This window comes from Rana temporaria, unplaced genomic scaffold (assembly GCF_905171775.1).
Source record: "Rana temporaria unplaced genomic scaffold, aRanTem1.1, whole genome shotgun sequence".
NCBI classification, from domain to species: Eukaryota; Metazoa; Chordata; class Amphibia; order Anura; family Ranidae; genus Rana; species Rana temporaria.
This window is the reverse complement of record NW_024404910.1, coordinates 1-9,405: the sequence shown is the minus strand read 5'-3', so window position 1 is coordinate 9,405 and position 9,405 is coordinate 1. Positions and strand designations below refer to the sequence as shown.

Sequence of the window (9,405 nt, the reverse complement as noted above, 5' to 3'; positions counted from 1 at the left end):
TAATGTTGAAGATGGTTCACCACTCACTCAAGTGGCTTTCCTAGTTCTAATGATTAGGGAACTGCTTGGATGGGTTGTAAAACATCTTCAAGTATTTCAGAACTTCTGCAATCTGTTATAACTTAAAAGGTAATATTAGCCTTCAAATATAATGATTGGAGCTCCGTATTCCCGCCTATATTACCTCTATCCCATTGTTCTATAGTAACACAGCACAGATACAAATTGGCGATTGATCTCCCCACCACATTAGAAGTAGCAAGTTACTTCTAAACTAGTACAAATAACTCATTGAGGGATCAGATTTTTAAGGCACCGCAAAAGATGTATTCATAGAGTAAAATATATCAAATTTATTAAGCGAATGTTAAAAAAGAACCTGAACGTTCCATTTTATAAAACTCACCATGTAAAATAGAATATCACATGATAATCATCAGTTATCAATCCACTAGAGGTGAGCCACGGGATCCCCAATTGATGAATGTTACCCCAATGTGTTCAAATTGAAGTTGAACCGCGTTGGTTGGTATTCACAGATTTGAGACTCAGCAGGTCCCCTCTAGAGGATTGATGACTTTGATGATAATCATATGATCTTTGATTTTACATTGTGTGTTTGATGTTATGGAACCTCCGGGTTCTTTTTTAAATTTTGCACAATAAAATTGATGTATTTTACTCTATAAATATATATTTTGGTTGTGCCATAAAAATAACTATAATGACGGATGGGATTTTAAAGGCACCACAAAAGATTTATTCATAGAGTAAAATACATGAATTTTTCTTTGCAGCATTTAAAAAAGAACCCGAAGGTTCCATTACATAAAACTCACAATGTAAAATAGACTATCACATGATTATCATCAAAGTCATCAATCCGTTAGAGGTGACCCGCGGAATCCTTAATTAATGAACGCTACCCCAATGGGTACAAATTGAAGTTTAAAGACGTTGGGTGGTATTCACAGATTTGAGGAAAAATACATGAGCTGCGAAATACTAGCAGTCAATATTTTCTGAATCATGACTTTGAAAAGTATGCAGAACACTTACTTTGTTGGTTTGTGTCGACATCAGAACCAGAACCCTGGGAACCTGGAACACATTAAGAAAATGTTGTTATAAGCAACATGTTTATTTATATATCTTACCTACATAAAAGTGTAAAAACTATGAAGGTTTTCATTTGTTTAGTTCAGTGCAAGAATACGTTCCTCTGGCACTTAAGGTGAGGATATCATAGAGCACCCCAACCCCCTATCCCCACAAGTTTTTTAATTTCATGATACAAAAACAAACAAATACAAATAAGTAGTTTTAGGCTACCTACACAAGGGAGTTTGTATTTGGCCAGGGACTGCTGCCAGCAAGAATCATTAGATTTCTGCTGGCAGCTGTAAATGTTGTTGCACACATTGTTACTTTTACTTAAACAGTTTGTACTTTTTTTAACTCCACGGATTAATAAAAAAATTAAATAGGATTATCTACAAATTAGTTGCAGCAGGAGCATATCGATTTTTGATGTAGAGCCAGCGGCTGTCACTGATGCCCCACTGCCCCTCCAGCAGTGCAGTAGGTAAGTTTGGTCCCTCCTCTGCCTCTGCCCCATCCTGGTCCAGGTGATGATATAGCTAGTAGCAGTTCAACTCAACTTTTTTGGTAATGCTGAAGATGGTTCACCACTCACTCAAGTGGCTTTCCTAGTTCTAATGATTAGAGAAGAGGGAACTGCTTGGATGGGTTGCAAAACATCTTCAAGTATTTCAGAACTTCTACAATCTGTTATCACGTAAAGGCAAGATCGCAAGATTAGCCTTCAAGTATAATGATTGTAGCTCGTATTCCCATTTGTATTACCTCTATCCCATTGTTCTATGGTACCACAGCATAGATACAAATTGGCGATTGATCTCCCCACCACATAAGAAATAGCAAGTTTCTTGAAAAATAGTAGAATAAGCTTAATGACCGATGGGATTTTTAAGGCATCGCAAAAGATTTATTCATAGAGTAAAATACATCAATTGTGTTTTGCAAAATTTAAAAAAGAACCCGAAGGTTCTATTACATAAAACTCACAATGTAAAATATACTATACATGATTATCATGAAAGTCATCATTCCGTTAGAGGTGACCCGCGTAATCCCTAATTAATGAATGCTACCCCAATGTGTTCAAATTGAAGTTGAACCACGTTGGGTGGTATTCACAGATGTGAGACTCAGCGGGTCCCCTCTAGTGGATTGATGACTTTGAAAAGTATGCAGAACACTTACTTTCTTGGTTTGTGTTGGCATCAGAACCAGAAGGTGGGGAACCTGGAACACATTAAGAAAATGTTGTTATAAGCAACATGTGTATTTATATATTTTACCTACATAAAAGTGTAAAAACTATGAAGGTTTTCATTTGTTCAGTTCAGTGCAAGAATAGTTCCTCTGGCACTTAAGGTGAAGATGTCATAGTGCAGCCAAACCCCCTATCCCCACAAGGTTTTTCATTTTACGATACAAAAACAAACAAATACAAATAAGTCGTTTTAGGCTTCCTATACAAGGGAGTTTGTGTGTGGCCAGGGACTGCTGCCAGCAAGAATCAGTAGATTTCTGCTGGCAGTTGTAAATGCTGTTGCACACATTGTTTACTTTACTTTTACTTAAACAGTTTGTACTTTTTTTAACTCCACGGGTTAATAAAAAAGTGAATTAGGATTATCTACAAATTAGTTGCAGCAGGAGCAAATTGATCTTTGATGCAGAGCCAGCGCCTGTCACTGATGCCCCCCATTCCCCCTCCCCGCAGTGCAGTAGGCAAGTTTGGTCCCTCCTCTGCCTCCGCCTCATCCTGGTCCAGGTTATGATATAGCTAGTAGCAGTTCAACTGGACTTGTTCGGTAATGTTAAAGACGGTTCACCACTCATTCAAGTGGCTTTCCAAGTTCTAATGATTAGGGAACTGTTTAGATGGGTTGTAAAACATCTTCAAGTATTTCAGAACTTCTGCAATCTGTTATAACTTAAAGGTAAGATCGCACGATTAGCCTTCAAGTATAATGATTGGAGCTCCGTATTCCCGCTTAAATTACCTATATCCCATTGTTCTATAGTAACAGCACAGATACAAATTGGCGATTGATCTCCCCACCACATTAGAAGTAGCAAGTTACTTCTAAACTAGTACAAATAACTCAATGAGGGATCGGATTTTTAAGGCACCGCAAAAGATTTATTCATAGAGTAAAATACATCAAATTTATTCTGCAAATGTTAAAAAAGAACCCGAACGTTCCATTACATAAAACTCATCATGTAAAATAGAATATCACATGATTATCATCAGTCATCAATCCACTAGAGGTGAACCGCGGGATCCCTAATTGATGAATGTTACCCCAATGTGTTCAAATTGAAGTTGAACCGCGTTGGTTGATATTCACAGATTTGAGACTCAGCGGGTCCCCTCTAGTGGATTGATGACTTTGAAGATAATCATATGGTCTTTGATTTTACATTGTGTGTTTCATGTTATGAAACCTCTGGGTTCTTTTTTAAATTTTGCACAATAAAATTGATGTATTTTACTCTATAAATATATCTTTTAGTTGTGCCTTAAAAATAACTTTATTGCATTAGAATTGTGACACCTTAAAAACTAAATTGCATGGCTGATACATTTAGGTTACTTCCAAACTTAAAGTGGTGAAATGGCTGTAATAAGGTTTTTTAGGCTTATTATTATTTAGAGGGGATCGGTTCCTCCATATGCCATTGCCCTTCCTATCCTGGTTTACAGGGGGAGCATGGGTCCATATGCCCCTGGAGCCTGGGGCCAGGTTGTGATTGCAACCACTTCAACTCCTGTAGCAACACCCCTGTCACCTGCCATACACAAGAAGGAAAAGTCTCCATTTTAAACACCTCCAACATTTCTAGGGGTGCCAGAGCCTCTGCATTCCAGAAGTAGACCCAGCCGCCCCCCTTCCCAGTCCTGATGTCAGTCAAGGACTAAGCTGATCAAATTCAAACATATTTTAAAAAGAAAAAAATGTAAAAACAGTCTTGATTCCTACTTAAAGGAAAAAATACATGAGCTACCAAAAACTAGCAGTCAATATTTTCTGAATCACTGGCTTTGAAAGGTATGCCAAACACTTACCTTGGTTGCCTGTGGGGTAACTAGAACTATTACCCTGGGAGTCTGGAAGACAATAAGAAAATGCTGTTATAAGCAACATGTGTATTTATATTATTTACCTGCATAAAAGTGTAAAAACTATGAAGGTTTTCATTCGTCCAGGTCAGTGCAGCAGTGAGTTCCTCTGGCACTTAAGGTGAAGATGTCATAGTGCACCCCAACCCCCTATCCCCACAAGTTTTTTAATTTCACAATACAAAAACAAACAAATACAAATAAGTAGTTTTAGGCTACCCACACTAGGGAGTTTGTGTGTGGCCAGGGACTGCTGCCAGCAAGAATCAGTAGATTTCTGCTGGCAGTTGTAAATGCTGTTGCACACATTGTTTACTTTACTTTTACTTAAACAGTTTGTACTTTTTTTAACTCCACAGGTTAATAAAAAAAAAATTAGGATTACCTACAAATTAGTTGCAGCAGGAGCAAATAGATCTTCGATGCAGAGCCGGCGCCTGTCACTGATGCCCCCCATTCCCCCTCCCCGCAGTGCAGGAGGTAAGTTTGGTCCCTCCTCTGCCTCCACCCCATCCTGGTCCAGGTTATGATATAGCTAGTAGCAGTTAAACTGGACTTGTTTGGTAATGTTGAAGATGGTTCACCACTCACTCAAGTGGCTTTCCTAGTTCTAATGATTAGGGAACTGCTTGGATGGGTTGTAAAACATCTTCAAGTATTTCAGAACTTCTGCAATCTGTTATAACTTAAAGGTAAGATTAGCCTTCAAATATAATGATTGGAGCTCCGTATTCCCGTCTATATTACCTCTATCCCATTGTTCTATATTAACACAGCACAGATTCAAATTGGCGATTGATCTCCCCACCACATTAGAAGTAGCAAGTTACTTCTAAACTAGTACAAATAACTCATTGAGGGATCAGATTTTAAAGGCACCGCAAAAGATGTAAAATATATCAAATTTATTAAGCGAATGTTAAAAAAGAACCTGAACGTTCCATTTTATAAAACTCACCATGTAAAATAGAATATCACATGATAATCATCAGTTATCAATCCACTAGAGGTGAGCCACGGGATCCCCAATTGATGAATGTTACCCCAATGTGTTCAAATTTAAGTTGAACCGCGTTGGTTGGTATTCACAGATTTGAGACTCAGCAGGTCCCCTCTAGAGGATTGATGACTTTGATGATAATCATATGATCTTTGATTTTACATTGTGTGTTTGATGTTATGGAACCTCCGGGTTCTTTTTTAAATTTTGCACAATAAAATTGATGTATTTTACTCTATAAATATATCTTTTGGTTGTGCCATAAAAATAACTATAATGACGAATGGGATTTTAAAGGCACCACAAAAGATTTATTCATAGAGTAAAATACATGAATTTTACTTTGCAGCATTTAAGAAAGAACCCGAAGGTTCCATTACATAAAACTCACAATGTAAAATAGACTATCACATGATTATCGTCAAAGTCATCAATCCGTTAGAGGTGACCCGCGGAATCCTTAATTAATGAACGCTACCCCAATGGGTACAAATTGAAGTTTAAAGACGTTGGGTGGTATTCACAGATTTGAGGAAAAATACATGAGCTGCGAAATACTAGCAGTCAATATTTTCTGAATCACTGACTTTGAAAAGTATGCAGAACACTTACTTTGTTGGTTTGTGTCGACATCATAACCAGAACCCTGGGAACCTGGAACACATTAGAAAATGTTGTTATAAGCAACATGTTTATTTATATACTTTACCTACATAAAAGTGTAAAAACTATGAAGCTTTTCATTTGTTTAGTTCAGTGCAAGAATACGTTCCTCTGGCACTTAAGGTGAGGATATCATAGAGCACCCAAACCCCCTATCGCCACAAGTTTTTTAATTTCATGATACAAAAACAAACAAATACAAATAAATAGTTTTAGGCTATCTACACAAGGGAGTTTGTATTTGGCCAGGGACTGCTGCCAGCAAGAATCATTAGATTTCTGCTGGCAGCTGTAAATGTTGTTGCACACATTGTTTACTTTTACTTAAACAGTTTGTACTTTTTTTAACTCCACGGATTAATAAAAAAATGAAATAGGATTATCTACAAATTAGTTGCAGCAGGAGCAAATCGATTTTTGATGTAGAGCCAGCGGCTGTCACTGATGCCCCGCTGCCCCTCCCAGCAGTGCAGTAGGTAAGTTTGGTCCCTCCTCTGCCTCCGCCCCATCCTGGTCCAGGTGATGATATAGCTAGTAGCAGTTCAACTCAACTTTTTTGGTAATGCTGAAGATGGTTCACCACTCACTCAAGTGGCTTTCCTAGTTCTAATGATTAGAGAAGAGGGAACTGCTTGGATGGGTTGCAAAACATCTTCAAGTATTTCAGAACTTCTACAATCTGTTATCACGTAAAGGCAAGATCGCAAGATTAGCCTTCAAGTATAATGATTGTAGCTCCGTATTCCCATCTGTATTACCTCTATCCCATTGTTCTTTTTTTTTGTCTTAAAGATTTTATTGAAAAAGACAAGTTTTTACAAGCATCTTCAACATCATCAACAGGAATAAGTCAGTACATACCGACCAAGAAGCTTCAATTGCATGTAGGACATAGGTACATTTAGTGCATTTCGAATAACTCCAATCAGGACTTGCATTAAATTGCATGAACATCAGCAACATATGTAACGTAGGAGTTAGGTACCCTACCCAATAATGAGACTTATGCGAGTTTAGGTTGGCTCCAACGGTTTTCGTCCCAGTATGGTAGATCAATGAGTCCACCATACCCATCGTAAATCCTCTCTACGTTATAGCTACTCCCTCTGAAACGACCCAAACCCCCAAAAAAAAAATAAAAAAAATGAAATAAAAATGAAATAAAATAAAAGTAAAAAAATAAATAAAAACGTGGGGGGGGGGGGGGGGGGGGAGGGGATCAATGCCAAGACTTCAAAGTGCACGTATTTGGGAGAGGGGGTGGGATAGCCACCAACTACCCTCTCCGGCTTCTACATTTAGGTATCAGTGCAAGTCAACCATAATATTAACTTTTTCCCCGACTGTGCAGCCAAGTCGCGTCTAGCCAACAGTCTGTGTCAACTCCCGGTAAGCCGTAGAATCTCGAAACTTAAGCCAGTCTTCCCAGATATATGTAAATCTGGAAATTCTATCCTGTGCACTGTATATCAGCTCCTCTATCGCCGCAATGTGGTCAATGCGTGTCACCCACTCCTTAATGGACGGTGACACCACTGCTCTCCAATGGACAGGTATGCAAAGCCTGGCTGCGTTAATCATGTGTATCGCCACTGATCTACTGTATCGTTTCTTGGAAATTTTTGAGAGGTGGAGGAGGTATTGTTCTGGGGAAAAATCCAGGGGTAGTGAGGATACCTCAGTCGTCACTTTGTGAACCTCCCTCCAGTAAGGTTGGATAACCGGGCACTCCCACCAGATGTGGATGAAGGAGCCTGTGGTCTGTCCACACCTCCAGCACTTGTCCGACACAGACGGACAGAATTTGTGGATAAGATCCGGAGTCCTGTACCATTGAGTCCTAATCTTGTACCCGTTCTCCTGGGTGTTCACATTAAGCGAACCTTTATGTATGTACCAGTGGACCCGTTCCCAGCTCTTTGCTGCAATCTGTCTGCCCAGCTTGTTTTCCCAAAAGGTCTGCTCCTTCTTCATATCCGCAGAAGGTTTTGCGAACATGGACGCATACAGTACCGAGATCACATGTCTCTGGGGGGCTGAACCCATGCATAAAGATTCAAATGCCGTGGTCGGCCTCATAAAGCCTTCTCTGATCTTTGGGTTGTCTAAAATATGTTGTATCTAAAGGTAGGGCATCAGGGGAAAATCTCCAGTCCGAGACATCGAGGACAGCTCTCTTATGGAGCAAAATCTACCCCTAGAAAAGAAGTGTTTGGCCAGCATTTCTGAGTAGGGCCACACGTTCACCAAAAAAGATCTCTCCATTCCCGGCTGGAAGTCGGGGTTCCCTCTAAGAGGAGTAATGCCACATTCCGTCGCCGAGAGCGAATGTGCTCCACAAGCCCTCGCAAAAGTCGCCAAGGTTGCCCCCACCAGAGGGTGGGATTGAACCCCAGGTGTCCAATGTTTCCTGGAAAACCAGGGCACCTTGCCCAAGTCTGACCTAGTGACCATGTTCTCCAAGAGTACCCAACTTTTGTGTCGGACGTGTACCTTCCAGTCCACTACTCTCGTCAAGTGCGTGGCCCAATAGTACCTCTGCACATCTGGGAGGCCAATACCCCCATCTAATTTCGGGAGCACCAATTTCGACCAGCTGATTCTTGGTCGTTTAGACCCCCACAGGAATTTACTGCACATCCTCCTGTACGTCACGAAGAAGGGGGTCGGCAGAGAGATTGGCAATGTCTGCATCTTGTATAGCATTCGGGGGAGGACCGTCATTTTTAAGATAGAGGCTCGTCCGAACCATGAAATCGTGGGAGCATCCCACCTAAGCAAATCTTGCTGAACGGCTTTCAACTCGCTCAGGAAATTCTTATCGTAGAGATCTGATAAGTTGGTCGGTAGCTTAATGCCCAGATAGGTAATGTCATCTGGCTTCCACCGGAAGGGGAAGGTCCTATCCATTGTTCTATAGTACCACAGCATAGATACAAATTGGCGATTGATCTCCCCACCACATAAGAAATAGCAAGTTTCTTGAAAAATAGTAGAATAAGCTTAATGACGGATGGGATTTTTAAGGCATCGCAAAAGATTTATTCATAGAGTAAAATACATCAATTGTATTTTGCAAAATTTAAAAAAGAACCTGAAGGTTCTATTACATAAAACTCACAATGTAAAATATACTATCACATGATTATCATGAAAGTCATCATTCCGTTAGAGGTGACCCACGGAATCCCTAATTAATGAATGCTACCCCAATGTGTTCAAATTGAAGTTGAACCACGTTGGGTGGTATTCACAGATGTGAGACTCAGCGGGTCCCCTCTAGTGGATTGATGACTTTGAAAAGTATGCAGAACACTTACTTTCTTGGTTTGTGTTGGCATCAGAACCAGAAGGTGGGGAACCTGGAACACATTAAGAAAATGTTGTTATAAGCAACATGTGTATTTATATATTTTACCTACATAAAAGTGTAAAAACTATGAAGGTTTTCATTTGTTCAGTTCAGTGCAAGAATAAGTTCCTCTGGCACTTAAGGTGAAGATGTCATAGTGCAGCCAAACCC

At 39.8% G+C, this 9,405-nt stretch overlaps 1 long non-coding RNA gene across 1 annotated transcript; it reads right to left on the bottom strand.

The window, feature by feature from the left end:
- Window positions 1-1,063: 1,063 nt before the first annotated feature.
- Window positions 1,064-9,266, bottom strand: LOC120924242. The gene is made up of 5 exons (XR_005746339.1): window positions 9,203-9,266; window positions 5,832-5,873; window positions 4,166-4,207; window positions 2,287-2,328; window positions 1,064-1,101 (listed from the first exon to the last, which is right to left on the bottom strand). It is a non-coding gene; the product is annotated as an uncharacterized LOC120924242 (long non-coding RNA).
- Window positions 9,267-9,405: the final 139 nt, after the last annotated feature.